This window comes from Scyliorhinus canicula, unplaced genomic scaffold, assembly GCF_902713615.1.
Source record: "Scyliorhinus canicula unplaced genomic scaffold, sScyCan1.1, whole genome shotgun sequence".
Taxonomy (NCBI): Eukaryota; Metazoa; Chordata; class Chondrichthyes; order Carcharhiniformes; family Scyliorhinidae; genus Scyliorhinus; species Scyliorhinus canicula.
This window is the reverse complement of record NW_024055425.1, coordinates 367701-392185: the sequence shown is the minus strand read 5'-3', so window position 1 is coordinate 392185 and position 24485 is coordinate 367701. Positions and strand designations below refer to the sequence as shown.

The following is a 24485-nucleotide window of genomic DNA, read 5'->3' as shown; positions in this document are numbered from 1 at the left end:
TTTCGAAAACAAAATCCTTGAGGAAGGAGCAGTGCTCCAAAATCTTGTGTTTGAAACAAACCAGTTGGACTTTAACGTGGTGTGGTAAGACTTTTTAACTGTGCCCTATTGTAGGACAACTGTCATGGTGTGTATTTGCTAAGGATACTACAACTGTTATGGAGAATCAAACACACAGCTCCAGGCTGGGTCAGACCTTGTTCATAAAACCGAGACCTGATCACATAAAGCCCAGCCCAGTCGAACAGTCGATGGTAGCCATGATGTGGAGATGCCGGCGTTGGACTGGGGTGAACTCAGTAACAAGTCTTACAACACCAGATTAAAGTCCAACAGGTTTGTTTCAAACACAAGCTTTTGGAGCATTGCTTCTTCCTCAGGTGACTCACCTGAAGAAGGAGCTGCGCTCCGAAAGCTCGTGTTTGAAACAAACCTGTTGTACTTTAACCTGGTGTTGTAAGACTTCTTACTGCAGTAGAACAATGGTTTGGCTTTAACAGGTCCATTGGGCATGGCCTCTGACAAGTACATGGGAGTTTTTTTATTGCTGAAACATCTGGCTGGGTCACTGTCTGTGCGGAGTCTGCACGTCCTCCCCGTGTGTGCGTGGGTTTCCTCCGGGTGCTCCGGTTTCCTCCCACAGTCCAAAGATGTGCGGGTTAGGTGGATTGGCCATGCTAAATTGCCCGTAGTGTCCTAAAAAGTAAGGTTAAGGGGGGGGGGGGGTTGTTGGGTTACGGGTACAGGGTGGATACGTGGGTTTAAGTAGGGTGATCATTGCTCGGCACAACATCGAGGGCCAAAGGGCCTGTTCTGTACTGTTCTATGTTCTATGTTCTATCCCAGTCAAGTGATAATTCTGAAGATTCAGGATATCAATACCTTTTCTTTGTAATTCCACAATTCACCCACTCTGAACACACCGGAATCCTCCCTTGGCCCTTTGTTATTAAAGTCAGTGCAGTAGGTGGGGTCTGGAGACATATTCAGTTAAACTCAATCAGGTTCTGACACTGCTAGCCAATATGATGAGCCAAATGGTTTCCCTCTGTGCATTATCATTCAACAAAACAATGAATATTCAGTATTATGAACAGGGAGAGAAATCAGTAACTGCAATTGAACCCAGCAAGAGTTAGCACCGGCAGGGTAGAGAGAGAAGAAACAGTAGAAAAGCTTTAAAACCTCGACATAGGCACACACAGAACTCTGACACATGTAACATAGATCATCAATTCATAATCATTTATGATTTTTGAAAATTAGTTGAGGTCAAATGGCAAAATTGTTATTTTGTATTCGTTGTTTGAGGTTTGAATGGTGCTGATATTACCCAACATCCATTGCGGCGGTGAATGTGCCCTATTCATTCCACAGGAGCCCAGTACGCAGGCGCAGTATTGTATCTGGAGCATGCGCACTGTCATCCTGCTCGAAGCTCTGCGAGCGCTGAAGGGGCTGTTTCCGCGGGTGAGCGGCGGTGGGAAGGAGGGAGGAATGGAGCCGGGAACCGGGGGGAAGGGAGGGAGCGGAGGCTTCATAAACACCCGGGAAAGGCCCTCGGCAGGAAGAGACCCTGCAGGCCCCGTGTTTGCAGCTGATGGGCTTTTATCCAGATTGGGCCCAGTTCCATTGTCCCCATCTTCGTTCAGCGGGGAGCAGAGCGCATGAGCGGCCATCTTGGTGCCGTCACGGAAAGTAGGAGGAGCTTCAGGGTTCTGGTGACCAGGAGAGAAAATGTTTGACTCATTGATTGAATGGTCCGGGAGAACGGGCGCCCTCTTCAGGGTGAGGGCGGGGGGAGGGGAATTGCTGCAAAGCGCATGTGCGCCCATCCCAATAACAGAAGAATAAGATTATCAGAATTATTAGCAGTAAGAGGCCATTCGGACAATTGTGGCTCATTTGATCATTGTCTTAACTCCATTTTCCTTCAGACAATGAACCTTCCTCACCTTTTACTCCCCTGCCAGTAAAAATGGTGTATAATGCAGCCTTGAATAAATTCAATGGCCACGCCTCCACTGCTCACTGGGCAGAGAATTCCACCGGCAACTGGCGCTCTGAGAGAAGCAATTTCTCCTCATTTCTGTCTTAGACACTGATTTTTAAACTTTTCTTGCAGTGGAAGATTCCCTGTTGAGGAGAAACATCCTTTCAGCACCTGTCAAGCACCCTCAGAATCCTCTCTGCTGCTGTAAGATTACCTTTCATTTATCTAAAATACAATCAGTATATGCACACCCTGGCCAACCTTTCCATCATAAAACAAACCCCTTCATGCCAGGAATCAGCTTAGTGACCCTTGTCTGAACTGCTTCCAATGTAAGTGTATCCCATAGTAATCCTAGGCCAGGAAATGGGGAGAGAGTTTTAATGAATTTATATCTTGGACTTTGGAAACTCCGTTTACAGGGAGATAGATGGGGAGGATTTACACACAGCAATCTGAGATAAAGAAAAAATGTTACTCTCTGACCACAATTGACACACGACTCTTGTAATCTCATTTTACAGGGAGTTAGAAGATTTGAAAACTGTGATTTTTCTCTGATTCCAGTGCTTCTGATATCTTTGCAGCTGCAGACTCCATAGGAGGTTTTACATTTGAAATCCGTGAAATTGTTCCAGAAGTGAGTATTATTGAGCATTCATCTATAATTTAGAGTTTTTAGAATTGTGCTTTGTTGTCTGTGCTCTGGTTTCTGGGCTCTGGGGCAGGTTTGTCTCCTTTACTGTGGATCTGAATTCAAGTTCACACATTGCTCTGTTTCAGCTCTGCCCTCCCTCATCACCTCTCTGCCATTGTTCAACTTCTGCCTCTAATAGGGTATTTATTTTAACCATGTTTAGTATTTTACTGTTATTTCTTCCAATGTGTCTGAATGAAGTTGTCACTGCAACCCATCCCTTGGCTATGTGCTGCTGATTTACCATCTTTATCTTCCCATGGTCAGGAATTGTTTTTCCTGCACTCGAGATCATTTCTCTTCTGTCCATCAGCTGATATTAACCATCAAATTCTGCACCATATTTATTCCCTGGAATTGAAGATTTGAGATTAGTATCAGACCAGCCATGAACTTATTAAATGGTGGAGCAGACTTGATGGGCTGAATGACCGTCTCCTGCTCCTATTTCTTGGGATGTCACAATATCTTGGTCAAGATCAGGAAATGCTGAGTGTCGATCTGTTGATCAACATGAATTAGCAGCTTCAGGAGAATAGGGAGGGTGAATATGGAGTGAGAATGGACGGACCAAGAGAGAGAGAGTGTGAGTTTGTACAGATGCGTGCGTGGAAATTTACAGCTTTTGGGGAACGAGCGAGGAAAGCATGTTCCACTGCAACTAGAATTGTCTGTTCTGAATTTCTGAGCTGTACTGACCGTGATGACATTTGTAAACTCCTTTAACAGGATATTCAAAGGGGAAGATTTGCAGCAAGAAATCTCAAACCAAACTTCACATTGAGATCTAACAGAGACACTCAATTCGTTAGCACGGGGGAAACCATCGGCCGTTTTACCATCCGTGTGACTGGAAAAGCACCGAGACACACCATGGGGAAACCGTGGAAATGTGGGGATTGTGGGATGGAATTCATTTTCCCGTCTGTGCTGGAAACTCACCGACGTACTCACACCAGGGAGAGACTGTTCATTTGCTCTCAGTGTGGGAAGGGATTTACTGTTTCATCCAACCTGCTGACACAGCGGCGAGTTCGCACCGGGGAGACGCCATTCACCTGCTCAGTGTGTCGGCAAGGAGTCATAGATTCATCCAACCTGCTGACACACCAGGGGGTTCACACTGAGGAGAAGCCATTCACCTGCTCAGTGGTTGAGAAGGGATTTACTAATTCATCCAACTTGCTGATACACCAGCGAGTTCACGCCGCAATGAGGCCATTCACCTGCAAAGTGTGCAGGAAGAGATTTATTAATTCATCCAACTTGGTAACACACCAGCGAATTCACACTGGGGAGAAGCCGTTTACCTGCTCTGTGTGTCGGAAGCGATTTGTTAATTCATCCAACTTGGTAACACACCAGCGACTTCACACTGGGGAGAGACCATTCACCTGCTCTGTGTGTCAGAAGGGATTTGTTAATTCATCCAACTTGGTAACACACCAGCGACTTCACACTGGGGAGCGACTATTCACCTGCTCTGTGTGTCAGAAGGGATTTGTTAATTCATCCAACCTGCTCAGACACCAGCGAGTTCACACTAAGGAGAAGCCGTTTTCCTGCTCCGTGTGTGGGAAAGGATTCAGTAGTACATCCTACTTGCAGAAACACCAGCGAGTTCACAAGTAATTACAGGGGTTGGATTCTGCTGATTTCTGCTGCTCTTTATCACATCCAGGATTGAGCCATGGTCATTATGACAGTTGGTGAAGTGGGAGATCAGAAGGTTTCTCTGTGGGCTGGCCAGTCTTCCAATGTTCACTCCAGTCGGCTGATAGTCTTTGAGCGAGAGCACATTTCCACTGAAATGATCCACTGGAGCAGATGTAATACATTAATTTTATCTTGGACAGTACATAGGAACATAAGAATTAGTAGAAGTACACAATTCGGCCCTTCAAGCCTGCTCCGCTATTCAATCAGATCGCTCCGCTATTCAATCAGATCACGGCCTATCTGTTCCTCGTCTCAAATCCACCTCCCCATCTGTTCCCCATATCCCTTTAATCCATTTTTATAATCAGAAATCTATCTATCTTCTTCTTCAAACCATTTAATGACTCAAATTCCACTGCACTATGGGGCAGCGAGTTCCACAAATTGACCCAGATCCCTCTGCCCAACACATCTTGAATCTGCTTCCATTCAGATAATTGTCCTTTCTATTTTTCAGTCTAAATGGATAACCTGACACTTATCTACATTAAACTCCATCGGCCAAATTTTGGCCCAATCTCCGAGACTATCTGTATCCGTCTATAAAATCTCCAGGCTCTGGAAATAGGAGATCCAATGGTGGTCATTTTCCAAAATTCTTGTCGACTCTGGAATTGTTCCTACAGATTGGAGGGTAGCGAATGTAATCCCACTATTCAGAAGGGAGGTAGAGAGAAAACAGGGAACTATAGACCAGTGAGCCTGACATCAGTAGGAGGGAAGTTGCTGGAGTCCATTATCAAGGATTTCATAGCACAGCATTTGGAAAGCAGTGGTGTAATCGGACAAAGTCAGCATGGATTTACAAAAGGTAGCGTGCTCTTTCCAAGAGCCAGTGCTGACTCGATGGGCTGAATGGCCTCCTTTTGCACTGTAAATTCTATGATACTCGACAGACAAATACACAAACTTCAAGATAATGCCGAGAAAGAAGAATAGAAAAGAAGTGGGCCGCACTTACTCCTGGGACTCTGAGGCTTCTCAGGACTCGGTGGGCTGCAAGATGGCGGGGGCGAGTCCTCCTTCTCCAACGCTGAACACGCTGCCGACAGCAGCCGCATTGGAACGGCTGAATTAGGAAAACACCGTCAGGGTTTGGCAGAGGAGCTGAAGATGTCAGTGGATGAATCTCTTGCTCATATGTCCGTGAAAATCGAAAATATGGGCAAAATTCTAGAAGCACCTGGATCCCAGTTACAAATACGGTGTTGTATCTGTAAATTCTTCTCTGACACTTTCAACCAGTGTATGAGTCAAAGGTTTTACCCAAATGTCTTTATTGTCGAGGCAAACAAAGGACTACACAATATAAAATCAAACTAACTTTATTAAACAACAATATTTACCCTTGAGTTAACCCAATAACATTTACCAAAGCTGCCCAGGATTGGTTTTACTACCCGTAAAGATGACTCCGGTTGAGACGTGGGTTTGATTCTCTGAATCTTTCAGGTCTGTCGTTGTGAAGGTGGGTCTCACACGCTGCTTGTTTCAACCTCTGGTCAGACGTCTCGATTGCCTCTGCGTGGAGTTTTCGCCACTGGTGTGTTTTGGGGCATCTACCTTTATCCCCCTCCCTCCCCACCTTTCCAGAAACATCTCTGGCTTCCGGCCAATGAGGTCTCTGGAGGGGGTCCCAACAACCACTGGGTTTCTTGATGTCCATGTGACAGGACACCGGGGCCCAACCCCCAGGTGTCCATCTCCGGTGGTGCTGCTGCACAGAACCTGTTGCATAAGCCAACGGCAGGAACTGTGGGTGCCCGAGAATCTGGCTCGGTCTGGGCTACCCAAAACAAATCGGTGTGTATGAAAGGAGCAATGATATCTTGATGTGTGATTGACATGGCAGCTCCAGACATGTTCTGGCAGTTTGTCTATGGGTTGTGTTTTGACTTTGGCCAAGTCCGAATTCCCATCAGTCTGCAAGAGGTTTGAACTGCAGTTTAATTTAGAGGGTTCAATTCTTTAAGATATCCAATTTAATCGGGATCAAAACTAGGCCCTGTCAGGTTTCCACAATGGAAATTGCCCTATCTGATCACAGCGATTGGATTTCTTCATTAGAAACCAGTCTATCATCAGTGGTGGGAATTAATAACAGTCTAAGGGCTAAGTTGAATGACTTAGAAAATTGTTCGCGGCGGCAGAACACCCAGATCATGAGTCTGACTGAGGGGGTGGAGGGCAAACGCCCACGGAATATTTTACCAACATGATTTTGAAAATGATGGGTGAAAGTCCGCTCTCCCTCCCCCCGGATCATGCACCTCGTTCATTGCGATCGACACCTCGTGCTGGGGACCCCCGCATGCGGTTATTGTTCAGTTCCATAATTTTAAGAAGGAAGAACAGGTCCTTTGCTGGGCCAGGGAGCACTGGGAAGGCCTCTCCGTTCGGTTACAGCAGGACCTGAGTGCGGACTGGTGAAGAAAAGGGGGCAGCCTTTAACGGGGTGAAATCCATTTTGCATAAACATTTCAGATTTGGCTCGATCTATCCAGCCTGCCTCTGTGTGTCGGGGAAAAGGATCTTCAACTCTCCTGAAGAGCAAATTACTTTGTTCAGAATCTCAATTAGAACTCTGTTTGATTCTCCTGATTGGAATTATTCTGTGTTGTGACGTTCAGGAGTCTTACTGTGTTGTCTGGATATATCAGAGTTACTGTGTTGTCTGGATATATCAGAGTTACTGTGTTGTCTGGATATATCAGAGTTACTGTGTTTGTCTGGATATATTAGAGTTACTGTGTTTGTCTGGATATATTAGAGTTACTCTGTGTTTTGAGGTTCAGGAGTTTTTACATTGTCTGTACAAAATTTAGGATATGAAGTTATTGTTGGATTTTACACGTGTTGTACTTTTTCTTCTTCGCACTCTGGTTGCATTGTGAATTATATCAGTGAAAGAGTTTTTCTTTGAGTCTATGATTGAGTGGAGAGCCTCCCAGCTCAGGATGAGGTTAGCTGATGGGAGGGACTGCGAGGTGCTGATGGGAGGGACGGCGAGGTGCTGACGGCGAGGTGCTGACGGGAGGGACGGTGAGGTGCTGATGGGAGGGACGGCGAGGTGCTGACGGGAGGGACGGCGAGGTGCTGACGGGAGGGACGGCGAGATGCTGACGGGAGGGACGGCGAGGTGCTGATGGCGAGGTGCTGACGGGAGGGACGGCGAGGTGCTGATGGGAGGGACGGCGAGGTGCTGACGGGAGGGACGGCGAGGTGCTGATGGGAGGGACGGCGAGGTGCTGACGGGAGGGACGGCGAGGTGCTGACGGGAGGGACGGCGAGGTGCTGACGGGAGGGACGGCGAGGCGCTGACGGGAGGGAAGGCGAGGTGCTGACGGGAGGGACGGCGAGGTGCTGACGGCGAGGCGCTGATGGGAGGGACGGCGAGGTGCTGACGGCGAGGCGCTGACGGGAGGGACGGCGAGGTGCTGACGGGAGGGACGGCGTGGTGCTGACGGGAGGGACGGCGAGGTGCTGATGGGAGGGACGGCGAGGCGCTGTTGGGAGGGACGGCGAGGTGCTGACAGCGAGGTGCTGAAGGGAGGTGCTGACGGGAGGGACGGCGAGGTGCTGACGGGAGGGACGGCGAGGTGCTGACGGGAGGGACGGCGAGGTGCTGACGGGAGGGACGGCGAGGTGCTGACGGGAGGGACGGCGAGGTGCTGACGGGAGGGACGGCGAGGTGCTGACGGGAGGGACGGCGAGGAGCTGACGGGAGGGACGGCGAGGTGCTGACGGGAGGGACGGCGAGGAGCTGACGGGAGGGACGGCGAGGTGCTGACGGGAGGGACGGCGAGGTGCTGACGGGGAGGGACGGCGAGGTGCTGATGGGAGGGACGGCGAGGTGCTGTAGCTCCTCATCCCAAACACCGTGTGAATAGGAGCTCAGAATATTGTTGTGGTCGGACTATGTTATGTAGAGATTTAGAGATAAGGGATTGTTGGGGAATATTACTGATGGGTGTTGTTGGGTTAGGGAGGGATGGGGAGGGGTTAGTTGTTTTATGGGGTCGCCACACTGTGTCTGTCTGGCCATTGGGCCGGGCTCGGTTGCCGTCCTGGATGGATCTCCTCACCTTTGGCTTGTCAAGATCCCTTGCTTGATATTCTTCAGAAGTTATGGCTGACCCGGGTGTAGGAATTAATGGGAGATCTCCACTTGGCCTTGTAACCTGGAATGTTTGGGGTAAATGGTCCAGTGAAGCAGGCTGGGGTTTCTGCTCATCTCAACGGTCTAAACTCGGGTCTCGTATTCTACAGGAAATCCATCTGTGTGTGAAGGACCAGATAAGGCTTTGCAGATATTGGGTGGGACAAGTCTTTCATTCCGGCTATAACGGTCGGGCTAGAAGCACGGCAATACTAATCCATAAATAGGACAATTTACCCCCTCTCGGATTATGGATAATCCCAATGGTCGCTATATTATTGTCTGTGGTTCACTGGAAAACACTCCGGTTATTTTCGTAAACATTTCTGCCCCCAGCTGGGATGATCCAAATTTTGGAAACTCTTCGGTGGACCTCCTCCCTGACTTATATTCGCATCGATGATTCTAGGAGGTGACCTGAACTGGGCCTTGGACTCGAAATTGGACCGATCCATGTCTAAGTCTCTGAGCCCATCTGGGATGTCCAGGGCACTGTCCTCATTTATGGGATGGATTGGTGAGGGGCGGGGGGATCCATGGCCTTTTCTGCATCCAAACAGGAAATAATTTTCCTTTTTTTCTCATGTTGACCGTGCCTATTCCCGAATTGACGTTTTGATTGTTAAGTCCCTCCTCCTTCAGTGGTGACAGCCGAATACTCGGCGATTGTCATCTCTGATCATGACCCTCATTTTGTTGATTTTCGATTTGATTTTGGTCCTTCCAAACACCCACCTTGGAGACTAGACGCCACTTTGATGTCTGATGATAAATTTTGTGGGCATTTGTCTGCTGCCATAGCAGACTTTATTAACCTCAACAAAACAGTCAATATCTCCTTCGACACTCTGGGAAACCCTAAAAGGCCGTCATAAGGGGGGAGATTATCTCATATCAGGCTCACATCATGAAAACGGAGAGAGTAGAACGACAAAGGCTCGTGGACTCCATCTTGAAAGTTGACCGTCAATACTCACTTGCCCCAATGACGGGCCGACTGATTCACAGACCAAATTTACAGCTCCAATTTGAATTGATATCTACGGATAAGGCCTACATCAGTTACGGCGTTCCAGGGCACCGTGTGTGAACGTGGGGAGGAGGTGGGTTGACTTCCTGCATATCAGCTCGAGGCAGACTGCCTCTCGAGAAACCCCTTTGGTTTGGAACAAGGAAGGTAACTTGGTTTCAGCTCCTCTCCAGGTTAATGCGGCTTTCAGCTCGTATTACCATGAGCTGTATGAGTCAGAGCTTCTCCAAACACTTCAGATGTGAAGAGTTTTCTAGATGGTTTACACATCCCGACCATCGGGCAAGGCAGGAGCCGGGAATTGGACTCCCCATTATTCCCAGGAGAAACACTGAAATGTATTGGTGGCTGCAATCTGGCAGAAGGGACCCAGCAGAGTGTGGGTCAAACTGACCCATTTCACTTCTTAACACAGATGTTAAACTGCTGGCTCAGGTCCTGGCTTCCCGAATGGAGCCCTGTCTCCCAGTTATAGTGTCTGAGGATCGGACAGGCTTTATTAAAGGCTGACGTGTGTCTGCCAATGTCCGGCACTTCTTAAACATTGTCCTTTAACCCACCGCTGCTCTGGAACCTGAAGTCATAGTATCTTTGGAGGCAGAGAAAGTATTGGATAGGGTGGAATGGAACCAACTCTTAAGATCTTGGGAGAGAGCTGAATTCTAGCAGCAGAGGGAACAACTGTGAAAAGATCTCACAAAGGCCATTGAAGAAGCAGTGACGGCTGACTTCCGGTGACGGCGGGCGGGAGTCAGCCGCGTGTTGGAGGGCTCCCGTTCGGGAACGGCATTGTCGGGGATTGATGCCCGGTCCGAGGGGCAGCGAAGGCGGTGAAGGCCAGGAGAAAGTACAGGGAAGGGATATGTCGAGGTCCAGTAAGAAAACGGCTGTGAAAACAGCTGAAAGTTCGTTGGGGAGTGGAAAGGTCACTGCGGGGTCACCAAGGAAAATGGAGGCTGGAGCACCAGGGGAGCCGCATTGCTTACGGCTGAAGAAATAACTAAGGTAATGGCTGCAGAATTCGAAAGGCAGTTTACAAAATACATGGAGATAATGAGGAAGGAGGTGAGGGAGGTTTTGAGTGTGCTGGTGGAGGAGGCGATTTCCCCGGTGAGGACGGCGGTGGCTAGCGCAGTGGCGGAGGTGCGGGTTCAAGGTGAGGCGCTGAAGGAAGTAGAGGAGCCATTATTGCAGCACGGTGATCAACTTACCTCGATGGGGAAGGAGATGCGGAAGGTGATGGAGATTAACAAGGATCTGCGAGGGAAAATGGAAGATCTGGAAAACAGATCCAGGCAACAGAATTTGAGGATTGTGGGGCTGCCCGAAGGAGTTGAAGGGCCGAGGCCGACTGAGTATTTTGCTGCAATGCTGACGAAACTATTGGGGAGGGGGGAGGATCCCTCTGGATCGGGCACATCGGTCGCGGAGGCCTGTACCAAAGGCGAGTGAGCCGCCAAGGGTAGTGACTCTGTGCTTCCGTAGGTACAGTGTGAAGGAGAAGGTCCTGTGCTGGGCCAAGCAGAAGCGGGTGGTGCAGTGGGCTGGAGCTGGTATACGTGTATACCAGGACCGGTAGAGCTGCCGAGGAGGTGGGCTGCTTTCAACTGGGTGAAGAGGGCACTACATTAGCAAGGTGCAGTGCGGCATTGTATATCCAGCGAAGCTGAGGGTGACTTGCAAGCTCAAGGACTTTTATTTTGGAACGGCGGAGGCAGCGGAGGAGTTTGCGAAGGCAGAAGGATTGTGGCAGAACTGAGAAATTGAGAAATGGCCATGTGCCGATGTAACCTCATGACTGTATTTTCTTTTCTTTTTGTTTTTGTTTCACTGCGTGCGGGTGTATGGGCTAAAGGAGCCGATGTTGTATATATTTGAACAAGGGAAGTGATGGGACTTTCACTCAAAGTGAGGGCTCTTTGGGGTGTAGGTGGATATGCGGGGTTTGTGCGCTAAAAGGGGGATTTTTGGACTTTCCTAGGGTCGGGCAAGGGGGAAAGGGACCTGGGCGAGGGCCTCCACGCTGGCCGGTTTAAACGTGAACGGGAGTGAGGTGGGGGAGGGGCTGCGGCCATCGGAGCCTGGCAGAACAGGGTCTGAGTGGTCTAGCTGGGGTGGAAAGTTGGAGGGGAAGGAACCGAGGTTGGGGGAAGGAGTTGTACAAGAGGCAGTGGGCGGGAGGAGTTGGGAAGGAGTGGGGGGTGGTTTACAACTCTTGGGTATCATGTACGGCACTCTTTCAGAGGTTGAACGGCATTGAGTGTGTGTGTGGGTGTGGGGGGGCGGGGGGGGGGTGGACTCTATGGTGACCATGGACGGTCCCAGACTCCTCCTTTTTCTCATTTGTTATTTTGTTTCCACTGTGGGAGGGTTTGTTTTATTGGATGCTTATATTGACAGGTGGGCTGTTGTTTGTGGTGGTGGGAGGATGGGATCGTTGTTGTTGTTAAGGGGGTTGACTTTATATTTGTTACCGTTTACTGTTTGTGGGTGGGGTGTAAGTTTTGGAGGAAACTGTGAAAATGGAGAATAAAAACATTTTAAAAAAAGATCTTGGGAGAGATTTAGTTTTGGCCGTAAATTTACCTCTTGGATTCCTCTGATGTACAATGTCCCTGAAGCCAACATGTGTCCGAATACGTTATCTTCAGAATACTTTCTATGAGGCAGGGACACTAGACAGGGCTGTCCCCTTTCCCCACTGTTCTTAGCATCAGTTATTGAGCCACTCTCGATAGCATTGAGGTCACCTGATGAGTGGAAGTGTATCTGCCGGGATGGAGTGGAGCACCGGGTATCACTCTCTACGCCAATGATCTACTTCTGTATATTTCAGATCAGGCCTCCTCTGTAGATAACACAATGAGGATATGCACAACATTCGACACCTTGCTATCTACTAGGTTTCCTTTTTGATAGGAAATCTCAGATTTTACGGGTGGCCCTAGAACCTTGCCCACTGGCAGCAATATTTGGAGTCTCGGACTTACCGGCTCCATTCGGGGGTTGGGGCGGACGTTCTCATGTTTGCTTCTTTGATAGTCAGGAGGCGAATATTGCTCAGTTAGAGATCTCCCACTCCATCTAAAGCATCCGCATGGTTGGGGGATATGGTATCATTTCTATATCTGGAGAAGACCAAATATACCATTCGGGGCTCAGAGGTTCGACCAGAGGTGGCCGCCATTCATCTCAATCTTTAAAGAACTGGACACGATGGAGGATTAAGGGGGTTAGGGTAAAATGGGGATAGTTTGATTGTTGTTTTAAAGACCTATGTATATGACTTTTCTGAATCCTTACCTATATATTCTGTATACCTGTCTGTTTATATTGTTGCTATTGTTCGTCTTTGGAAATGTAATAAATATCTTTTTCAAAAATGAAGTACTTTGTATTGGTATTCACCAGGGAGAAGGACATGACAGATGTTGAGGTCAGGGATAGATGTGTGAACTCTCTTGAGAACGTCAATATATCAACGGAGGAAGTGTTAAGTATCCTAAATTGTATTAAGGTAGACAAGTCCCCAGGGCCGGATGGGATCTATCCCAGGTTCCTACGGGAGGCAGGGGGAGAAATAGCTGGGGTCTTAACAGATATCTTCACATCCTCTTCGACCACAGGCGAGGTCCCAGAGCACTGGGGAATAGCCACTGTTGTTCTCTTGTTCAAGAAAGGAAGCAGGGATAATCCAGCAAATTATAGGCTGGAGAGCCTGACATCAGTGATGGGGAAGCTTTTGGAAAAGATACTGAGGGACAGGATATATGCACATTTGGAGAAAAATGGATTGGTTAGTAACAGGCAGAATGGTTTTGTACGGGGAACGTCATGTCCCATCAATTTGGTTTGTGTTTTTTGAAGAGCTGACAAAGAATATTGATGGAATGGCTGTGGGTGTAGTTTATATGGACTTTAGTCAGGGTGTTTGACAAGGCCAAATGGCAGACTGGTACAAAAACTAAAATCACATGGGATTGGGGTTGGGCCGGCTGGATGGGATTGGGGTTGGGCCGGCTGGATGGGATTGGGGGTGGGCCGGCTGGATGGGGGTGGGATTGGGGGTGGGCCGGCTGGATGGGATTGGGGGCCGGCTGGATGGGATTGGGGGCGGGCCGGCTGGATGGGATTGGGGGGTGGGCCGGCTGGATGGGATTGAGGGCGGGCCGGCTGGATGGGATTGGGGGCGGACGGCTGGATGGGATTGGGGGGTGGGCCAGCTGGATGGGATTGGGGGCGTGCCGGCTGGATGGGATTGGGGGGTGGGCCGGCTGGATGGGATTGGGGGCGGGCCGGCTGGATGGGATTGGGGGCAGGCCGGCTGGATGGGATTGGGGGCGGGCCGGCTGGATGGGATTGTGGGTGGGCCGGGTGGATGGGATTGGGGGCGGGTTGGCTGGATGGGATTGGGGGTGGGCTGGATGGGATTGGGGGTGTGCCGGCTGGATGGGATTGGGGGTGGGCCGGCTGGATGGGGGTGGGGGTGGGGGTGGGGGTGGGCCGGCTGGATGGGATTGGGGGTGGGCCGGCTGGATGGGATTGGGGGCGGGCCGGCTGGATGGGATTGGGGGCGGGCCGGCTGGATGGGATTGGGGGCGGGCCGGCTGGATGGGGGTGGGGGTGGGGGTGGGGGTGGGCCGGCTGGATGGGGGTGGGCTGGCTGAGTGGGATTGTGGGTGGGCCGGCTGGATGGGATTGGGGGTGGGCAGAATGGGATTGGGGGTGGGCCGGGTGGATGGGATTGGGGGTGGGCCGGCTGGATGGGATTGGGGGTGGGGGTGGGCCGGCTGGATGGGATTGGGGGTGGGCCGGCTGGATGGGATTGGGGTGGGGGCGGGCCGGCTGGATTGGATTGGGGGCGGGCCGGCTCAATGGGATTGGGGCTGCGTGGGATAGGGGGTGGGCCGGCTGGATGGGATTGGGGGTCGGCCGGCTGGATGGGATTGGGGGTGGGCCGGCTGGATGGAATTGGGGGTGGGCCGGCTGGATGGGATTGGGGTTGGGCTGAATGGGATTGGGGGTGGGCCGGCTGGATGGGGGTGGGGGTGGGCTGGTTGGATGGGATTGGGGGTGGGGGTGGGCAGGCTGGATGGGATTGGGGGTGGGCCGGCTGGATGGGATTGGGGGTGGGCCGGCTGGATGGGATTGGGGGGTGGGCCGGCTGGATGGGATTGGGGGTGGGCCGGCTGGATGGGATTGGGGGCGGGCCGGCTGGATGGGATTGGGGGTGGGGGTGGGGGTGGGCCGGCTGGATGGGATTGGGGGTGGGCCGGCTGGATGGTATTGGGGGTGGATGGGATTGGGGTGGGCCGGCTGGATGGGATTGGGGGGGGGGGCCGGCTGGATGGGATTGGGGGTGGGCCGGCTGGATGGGATTGGGGGTGGGCCGGCTGGATGGGATTGGGGGTGGGCCGGCTAGATGGGATTGGGGGTGGGCCGGCTGGATGGGATTGGGGGGTGGGCCGGCTGGATGGGACTGGGGATGGGCCGGCTGGATGGGATTGGGGGCGGGCCGGGTGGATGGGATTGGGGGCGGGCCGGGTGGATGGGATTGGGGGCGGGCCGGGTGGATGGGATTGGGGGCGGGCCGGGTGGATGGGATTGGGGGTGGGCCGGCTGGATGGGATTGGGGATGGGCCGGCTGGATGGGATTGGGGTGGGGTTGGGCCGGCTGGATGGGATCGGGGGCGGGCCGGCTGGATGGGATTGGGGGCCGGCTGGATGGGATTGGGGGCCGGCTGGATGGGATTGGGGGCCGGCTGGATGGGATTGGGGCCGGCTGGATGGGATTGGGGTTGGGCCGGCTGGATGGGATTGGGGGTGGGCCGGCTGGTTGGGATTGGGGGTGGGCCGGCTGGGTGTGATTGGGGGTGGGCCGGCTGGATGGGATTGGGGGTGGGCTGGTTGGGATTGGGGGGTGGGCCGGCTGGATGGGATTTGGGGTGGGCCGGCTGGATGGGATTGGGGGTGGGCCGGCTGGATGGGATTGGGGGTGGGCCGGCTGGATGGGATTTGGGGTGGGCCCGCTGGATGGGATTGGGGGTGGGCTGGATGGGATTGCGGGCGGGCCGGCTGGATGGGATTGGGGGTGGGCCGGCTGGATGGGATTGCGGGCGGGCTGGATGGGATTGCGGGCGGGCCGGCTGGATGGGATTGGGGGCGGGCCGGCTGGATGGGATTGGGGGCGGGCCGGCTGGATGGGATTGGGGACGGGCCGGCTGGATGGGATTGGGGACGGGCCGACTGGATGGGATTGGGGGCGGGCCGGCTGGATGGGATTGGGGGCGGGCCGGCTGGATGGGATTGGGGGCGGGCCGGCTGGATGGGATTGGGGACGGGCCGGCTGGATGGGATTGGGGACGGGCCGGCTGGATGGGATTGGGGGTGGGCCCGCTGGATGGGATTGGGGGTGGGCCCGCTGGATGGGATTGGGGGTGGGCCCGCTGGATGGGATTGGGGGTGGGCCCGCTGGATGGGATTGGGGGTGGGCCCGCTGGATGGGATTGGGGGTGGGCCGGCTGGATGGGATTGGGGGCGGCCGGCTGGATGGGATCGGGGCGGGCCGGCTGGATGGGATCGGGGGCGGGCCGGCTGGATGGAATCGGGGGTGGGCCGGCTGGATGGGATCGGGGGTGGGCCAGCTGGATGGGATTGGGGGTGGGGGTGGGCCGGCTGGATGGGATTGGGGGCGGGCTGGCTGGATGGGATTGGGGGTGGCGGTGGGCCAGCTGGGTGGGGTTGGGGGTGGGCTGGCTGGATGGGATTGGGGGTGGGCCGGATGGATGGGATTGGGGGTGGGCCGGCTGGATGGGATTGGGGGGTGGGCCGGCTGGATGGGATTGGGGGTGGGGGTGGGGGTGGGCCGGCTGGATGGGATTGGGGGTGGGCCGGCTGGATGGGATTGGGGTGGGCCGGCTGAATGGGATTGGGGGCCGGCTGGATGGGATTGGGGGTGGGCCGGCTGGATGGGATTGGAGGCCGGCTGGATGGGATTGGGGGTGGGCCGGCTGGATGGGATTGGGGGCGGGCCGGCTGGATGGGATTGGGGGTGGGCCGGCTGGATGGGATTGGGGGTGGGCCGGCTGGATGGGATTGGGGGTGGGCCGGCTGGATGGGATTGGGGGTGGGCCGGCTGGGTGGGATTGGGGGTGGGCCGGCTGGATGGGATTGGGGCTGGGCCGGCTGGATGGGATTGGGGGCGGGCCGGCTGGATGGGATTGGGGGCGGGCCGGCTGGATGGGATTGGGGGTAGGCCGGCTGGATGGGATTGGGGGTGTGCCGGCTCGGTGGGATTGGGGGTGGGGGTGGGCCGGCTGGATGGGATTGGGGGTGGGCTGGATGGGATTGGGGGTGGGCCGGCTGGATGGGATTGGGGGTGGGCCGGCTGGATGGGATTGGGGGTGTGCCGGCTCGGTGGGATTGGGGGTGGGGGTGGGCCGGCTGGATGGGATTGGGGGTGGGCTGGATGGGATTGGGGGTGGGCCGGCTGGATGGGATTGGGGGTGGGCCGGCTCGGTGGGATTGGGGGTGGGCCGGCTGGATGGGATTGGGGGTGGGCCGGCTGGATGGGATTGGGGGCGGGCCGGCTGGATGGGATTGGGGGTGGGCTGGCTGGATGGGATTGGGGGTGGGCTGGCTGGATGGGATCGGGGGTGGGGGTGGGCCGGCTGGATGGGATTGGGGGTGGGCCGGCTGGATGGATACTGAACTGGCTCGGTTATAGTAGACAAAGTAGCTGTGGAAGGGTATTTTTCAGAATGGAGATCTGTAGCTACTGGTGTTCCACAGGGATCAGTGCTGGGACCTCTGTTGTTGTAGTATATATAAATGACGTGGAGGAAAATGTGGATGGTCTGATTAGTAAGTTTGTGGATGGCACAAAGATTGGCGGAGGTGCTGATAGTGCCGATGATTATCAGAGGGTACAACAGGATATAGATAGATTGGAGACTTGGGCACCGAAATGGCAGATGAAGTTTAATCTGGTCAAAAGCGAGGTGATGCTATTTGGAGGATCAAATCTAGGTATGAATTATACTGTAAATGGCAGAACCCTTAGTAACAGTAACCTACAGAGGGATCTGGGCGTGCAGGTCCACAGTTACCTAAAAGTGGCAACACTGGTGGCCAAGGGGATTAAGAAGGCATATGGAATGCTTGCCTTCATCAGCCAGGGCATTGAGTACAGGAGTTGGGAAATCATGTTGCAGCTATATAAACCTTTGTTCGGCCGCCTTTAGAGAAATGCATGCAGTTCTGGTCACCACATTATCAGACAATTATCCCATTGTCTTTGCTTCTCTGCTATGAACTCCGTTTCCTCAGCACCATCTCCACCCCTCTCCCTGATGACAGCCTGAAGCTGAACCCTGGTTCATACACATCCCAAAATATTTTGTCACAAGTAGAGCTGTCAATCACATATCGACATCATCACCAAGACCGTCTATTTCCACCTCAGTAACATCACCCAACTCCTCCTTAGTCTCTGCTCATCTGCTGCTGAAACCTTCACCCATTCCTTTGTTCCCTGGAGACTGAACTGTTCTAATGCAGTCCCGGCTGGTCCCCCACATTAAACCTCCCTATGAACCTGAGGGTCCCAGTTACGAAGCAGATACATAAAAAAATTCTCCATGCTCTTGTTCTCCCCTCACCCCTTCCACTCTCTGTAATCTCTTCCATGCCGTTCTCTATCTCTCTGTAATCTCCCCATGCTCTTGTCTCTCTCACTGTCATCTCCTCCACGCCCTTATCTCTCCCAGTTTCTGCAATCTGCTCCAGCCTCACAACCTCCAAGGTCTCTGCACTCCTCTCATTCCAGCTTCCTGACCATTCCTAGTTTTATTCACCCCATGTTTGGGTATCCATGCCTCGAGCTGAGGCCATAACCTCTGGAATTTCTTCCCCAAGCCTCTTGACTTCTCTATCTTCCTATTCCCCTTTAAGATACTCGTTAAATCCAACTCTGACCATCTGCCCTGCCCTCTTATCTCCTTATATGACTCTGTGTCAAATATTGCTTTTTAACCCACCTATGGAGCACCTCAGAACGGTCCATTACACAAAGGGCGCTATATAAATACAGTGTTAGTGATTTGGACATGTATCACTGTTCATTCATCATCACTGAGTGAATAACCTGTAACTCCAGCATTGTGGGAGCACCTTCACAACACAGACAGCAGCGGTTCAAGAAGGTCAAATATCATCTTCTCCACAGGTAACTGGGGATGGGGAATATTTGCCGCTGGTCCTTTTAGTGAAAGGACAGGGTAATAAGAGGAGCTGAATTGATCTGGCAGAGAGCCAGCACAGACAGGACGGGCTGAATGGCCTCAGTCTATAATGTAACCATTCAATGAATCACTGATAAAGCGACGCTGGAGACCAGGGAACAACCTCTGGAACCAATGGCCAACCTGATACAAAGCAGCTCTTCATTGGTCTGGGAGCAGCAGCCCCGCTCGGTGTAAACGGGGGGAGGGGGGGATCCGCTCAGTTTATTCCCGGGGTTTCCGGAGCCTCTCTGTCCACCCGCCGGACCCTCCGCCCCGCCATCCCCCCCTTTACCCATTGTGGACCCGTCTGCCCATCACCCGCACTGCGCATGCTTCACTCACAGTCCAGCTCCGCCCCTCATTCACTCCCATTGGTTGGAGACCAGCCGCTCCTGTCCGCACCTCCAGACCCGCCCCTTCTATTCCTATTGGTCGGGAGCAGCCGCCAATCACTCCCCGGCCATTGTGACGGTTCAGGCTGTGATTGGCGCATGCGCGGTTCAGGTTGTCGCTGACGGTGCGAGGAGCGGGAAAGAAACAATGGAGGTACTTTCAGGATTGGAGCCGGTGGGTGGCCGGGGAGCAATAGAAGCTGCGGAGTGAGCCGGGAGGCTTCATAAATACCCCGTGGAGGCTTCAACTCCCGAGTAAAATGTTAACGGTCCCGTCTTAAACAGCACCAAACAGAGTGAGAGCTGAGCGGTGACAGGCCCGGGTTACCGGCCGCCATCTTTACAGAGGACAAGGTGCCGCAGGGCGCATGCGCTGCGAGCCTGGACCAGATACCAACTCTCCCGGATTGACTGACTGGAGTCTCCAGGATTTTATTTTATTCATTTATGGGAGTCACTGGCTGGGCCAACATTTTTTGCCCATCCCTAATTTCCCTCAAACCGAGTGGCTGGCTCGGCTGTCTCGGAGGGCATTTAAAGAGTCAACCACATTGCTGTGGTTTGGAATCGTGTCGGCCAGACCAGGTAAGGATGGCAGATTTTCTTTTCTGTTCATTCACGGAATGTGGCCTTGGTGAGATTCATGCCGGGGTCTCTGGAAAATCATTAGGACAGTAAAAAGGATTTTGGGTCTCTGAAAAATAGTCGGCCCCTCGAACCTGCTCCTTACAGACAAACTAGGAGTCGGCCCCTCGAGCCTGCTCCTCGCATACAAACTAGGAGTCGGCCCCTTGAGCCTGCCCCTCACATACAGACTAGGAGTCGGTCCCTCGAGCCTGCTCCTTACATACAAACTAGGAGTCGGCCTATCAGACCTGCTCCACAATTCAGTAATTTTAATGTCAAGTCCATATTCCTGCCGACCCCAATAGCCTTTCATCCCCTTGCTTATCAAGAACATATCCATCTCTGCCTTAAAAATATTCAAGGACTCTAATTCCACTGCATTTTAAGGACAGAAGATCCAAAGTTACAGAACCCAACAGTGCAGAAGGAGCCCATTCGGCCCCATTGAGTCTGCACCAACCCTCCGAAAGAGCACCGCACCCAGGCCCACTCCATCCCACCCATTTCATCCTCATAACCCCACCCAACGTGCAGACCCTTGGAGACCAAGGGGAATTTAGCATGGCCAATCCACCTAGCCTTGATTGGATTTGATTTTGTTTATTGCCATGTGTACCGAGGTACAGTGAAACAAATTTTTCTGCGAGCAGCTCAACAGATCATTAAGTACATGAAAAAAAAAACATAATAGGGCAACACAGGGTACACAATGTTACTACATAACACCATTATTGGGTGAAGCATACAGGGGTGTAGTATTAATCAGGTCAATCCATAAGAGGGCCATTTAGGAGCCTGATAACAGTGGGGAAGAAGCTGTTTTTAAGTCTGTTCGTGCGTGTTCTCAGACTTCTGTATCTCCTGCCCAATGGAAGAAGTTGGAAGAGTGAGTAAGCTGGGTGGGAGGGGTCTTTGATTATGCTGCCCGCTTTCCCAAGGCAGTGGGAGGTGTGGATAGAGTCAATGGATGGGAAGCAGGTTTGTGTGATGGACTGGGCTGTGTTCACAACTCTCTGAAGTTTCTTACGATCTTGGGCCATGCAGTTGCCATACTAGGCTGTGATGCAGCCCGATAGGATGCTTTCATCTGTAAAAGTTGGTAAGAGTTAATGTGGACGTGCTGAATTTCCTTAGTTTCCTGAAAAAGAAGAGACGCTGTTCTGCTTTCTTGGTGGTAGCGCCGGCGTGGGTGGACCAGGACAGATTGTTGGTGATGTGCATACCTAAGAATTTGAAACTGTTAACTATCTCCACCTCGGCCCTGTTGATGCTGAAAGGGGTGTGTACGATACATTGCTTTCTGAAGTCAATGATCAGCTCTTTCGTTTTTCTGACACTGAGGGATAGATTGTTGTTGTTACGCCACTCCACTAGGTTCTCTACATCACTCCTGTAGATATTGAAGACATTGAGGGATATGGGGATCATGTGGGAAAATGGTGCTGAAGTAGATCGGCCAAGGATCTCATTGAATGGTTGAGCAGAATCGGTGGGCCGAATGGCCTACTCTTGCTCCTATTCTAATCTCTGTGTTCTGGTCAGGAAGCAGTGAGCTGAGCTTGGATCTGTTAATCAACATGAATCAGCACCTTCAGGAGAATTGGGAGGATGAATATTAGATACAACAGAGTGAGAATGGAGGGAGTGTGTGGGATGGAGATTTACAGCTTTCGGGGAATAAGAAAGAGGAAAAAATGTGACATAGAAACTAGAATTGTCTGTTCTGAGTTTCAATCCTGTACTGACAGTGATGAATTTTGTAAATTGTTTTCACAGGATATTAGATGAGGAAGAATTACAGACAGAAATCTCAAACGTCACGTCTCGATCTGACAGTCACTCGATTCCCTTTAACCTGAATACCATTGGGCTTTGAATCTAAGATGGAGAAATGTTTGTCTGATCTGTCGGCTTCTAAAGATTTCAAACATCAGTGTGACTGGAAAAGCACCGAGACCCACACAACACACACCCCGGTAAGAGTGTTCCAGTGAATTGACTGTGGAAAGAGCTTTAACCAGTTACACAGCCTGAAAAAACTTCACACCATTCACAGTGAGGAGAGACCCTGCGCGGATACTGAACTGATTGTCGAACCTGGAGAGACGAGGAGACCCAAAACATGGAGAAACCGTGGAAATGTGGGGACTGTGGGAAGGGATTCCAAGCCCCCTCTAAACTGGAGATTCATCGACGCATTCACACTGGGGAGAGGCCATTCACCTGCTCTCAGTGTGGGAAGAGATTCAATCAGTTATCCAGTCTGCAGAGACACCAGCGAGTTCACATTGGGGAGAGGCCACTCTCCTGCTCTCAGTGTGGGAAGGAATTCACTCGGTTATCCAGTCTGCAGAGACATCAGCGAGTTCACACTGGGGAGAGGCCATTCACCTGCTCTCAGTGTGGGAAGGAATTCACTCGGTTATCCAGTCTGCAGAGACACCAGCGAGTTCACACAGGGGAGAGGCCATTCGCCTGCTCTCAATGTGGGAAAGGATTTACTGAAGTATCCAGCCTGCAGTCACACCAGCGCGTTCACACTGGGGAGAGGCCATTCACCTGCTCTCAGTGTGGGAAAGGATTTACTCAAATATCCAACCTGCGGAAACACCAGCGAGTTCACACTGGGGAGATGCCATTCACCTGCTCTCAGTGTGGGAAGCGATTCACTCGGTTATCCAGCCTGCAGTCACACCAGCGCGTTCACACTGAGGAGAGGCCATTCACCTGCTCTCAGTGTGGGAAAGGATTTAAGGAAGTATCGAACCTGCGGAGACACCAGCGAGTTCACACTGGGGAGAGACCATCCACCTGCTCTCAGTGTGGGAAGGGATTCACTCAGTTATCCAGCCTGCAGTCACACCAGCGCGTTCACACTGGGGAGAGGCCATTCACCTGCTCTCAGTGTGGGAAAGGATTTACTGAAGTATCCAACCTGCGGAGACACCAGCGAGTTCACACTGGGGAGAGGCCATTCACCTCTCAATGTGAGACGGGATTGCATGTTTCACCACACCTGCTGTGACACCAACAATTTCACAATTGATTACAGGGGTTGGATTCTGCTGTTATTGTTTCTGCTCGACAGCCAGGACTGCAGTTAGTTCATTCTGACAGGTGGTCAGTGGGGATGGTCGGAGGGTTTCTTTCTGCTGGACTGGCCGGTCTCACAACTTTGCCTCCAGTGGGCTGATTCTCTTTGAGCTTTGTTGCTAATACCTGGCTTCAAATTGCACAAGGATCACAAAGTGAAAGGGTGTTTGGAATTTTGAAAGCATTTAGCTCCTATTTCTGTTTGGAACCTCCCAAAGCATGCCACGCTGCCATGGAGGTGGGCCCTAGTGTTTACATTTTTTTTTTTTGTTTAACTGATCTCGATATCACCAGGGATCCGGGTCACTGTCTGTGTGGAGTTTGTACATTCTCCCCCTGTCTGAGTGGGTCTCACCCCCAAAACCCAGGGCTGGTGAATTGGCCATGGTAAATTGCCTCTTAATTGGAAAAAAAGAATTGGGTATTCTAAATGTAAAACAAAATCTGGGTGTTACTCACTTTTCTGGGTGTTACTGACACAAGAAAACTATCCGGGTTTGAGGGACAAGTTGTCTGAGGTGGACTGGGAAACTGAGACAGGGAATAGCTAATGTATTAGGAATTATTACATGTTTACCAGGAGGTCGGTTAGCTCAGTTGCCTGGACGACTGGTTCGTGATACAGAACGAGGCCAACAGCTCGGTTCGACTCCCACACCGGGTGAGGGTTAACCATGAAGGCCCGGCCTTATCAACATTACCCCTCGCCTGAGGTGTGGTGCCCCTCAGATTAAATCACCACCAGTCAGCTCGCTCGCTCTCTCTTTCTTGCTCAAAGGGGAAAGCAGCCTGTGGTCCTCTGGGTATTTTGTGATTTTTATTTCACAAAAATACAGCAAATATAGATTCTATTAAAGTACAAAATTCAACAGGAAAAGTGATTCAAACGTGGCAAACAAGAAAAGTTAAGTATTTGATTTATTGTCACATGTACCGAAGTAGTGAAAAGTATTTTTTCTACGGCCAAAGGACACAGTACGTAAACAAAGTAGACACAAAGAAAAATCGACAGAACATTGACAAATGGTACAGCGACAAACAGTAATTGGTTACTGCAGAACAAGGGGGCAAACAGAGCAAATACATGAGCAAGAGCAGCATAGGGCATCGTGAATTGTGTTCTTACAGGGAACAGATCAGTCTGGGGGGTGGGGGGGGAGTCGTTCAGGAGTGTTGTAGCTGTTGGGAAGAAGCTGTTCCTACGTCTGGATGTGCGAGTCTTCAGACTTCTGTACCTTCTGCCTGATGGAAGGGTCTAGACCAGAGGTTCTCAACCGGGGTCCACATGGACCCTGGGGGTCCATGTAACATTACTGGGGGTCCACACAAAAAAAAAACGAATTGGGGGTCCACGGTGATATTTTAGTGGTCCATAGAGCAATTCTACTTCAGAACAACTGTTATTACTGAGAATTAAATTTTTACAGTAATCTACACCATATTAAAATACTAAAAGTAGAAATATTCATGTAGCTATGAATTTTTTATGGC

The 24485-nt window shown here is 52.0% G+C and overlaps 1 pseudogene; it reads left to right on the top strand.

The window, feature by feature from the left end:
• The first annotated feature begins 1365 nt into the window (after positions 1-1365).
• LOC119959294 overlaps positions 1366-24485 on the top strand; it is an 80921-nt pseudogene continuing 57801 nt past the window's right edge.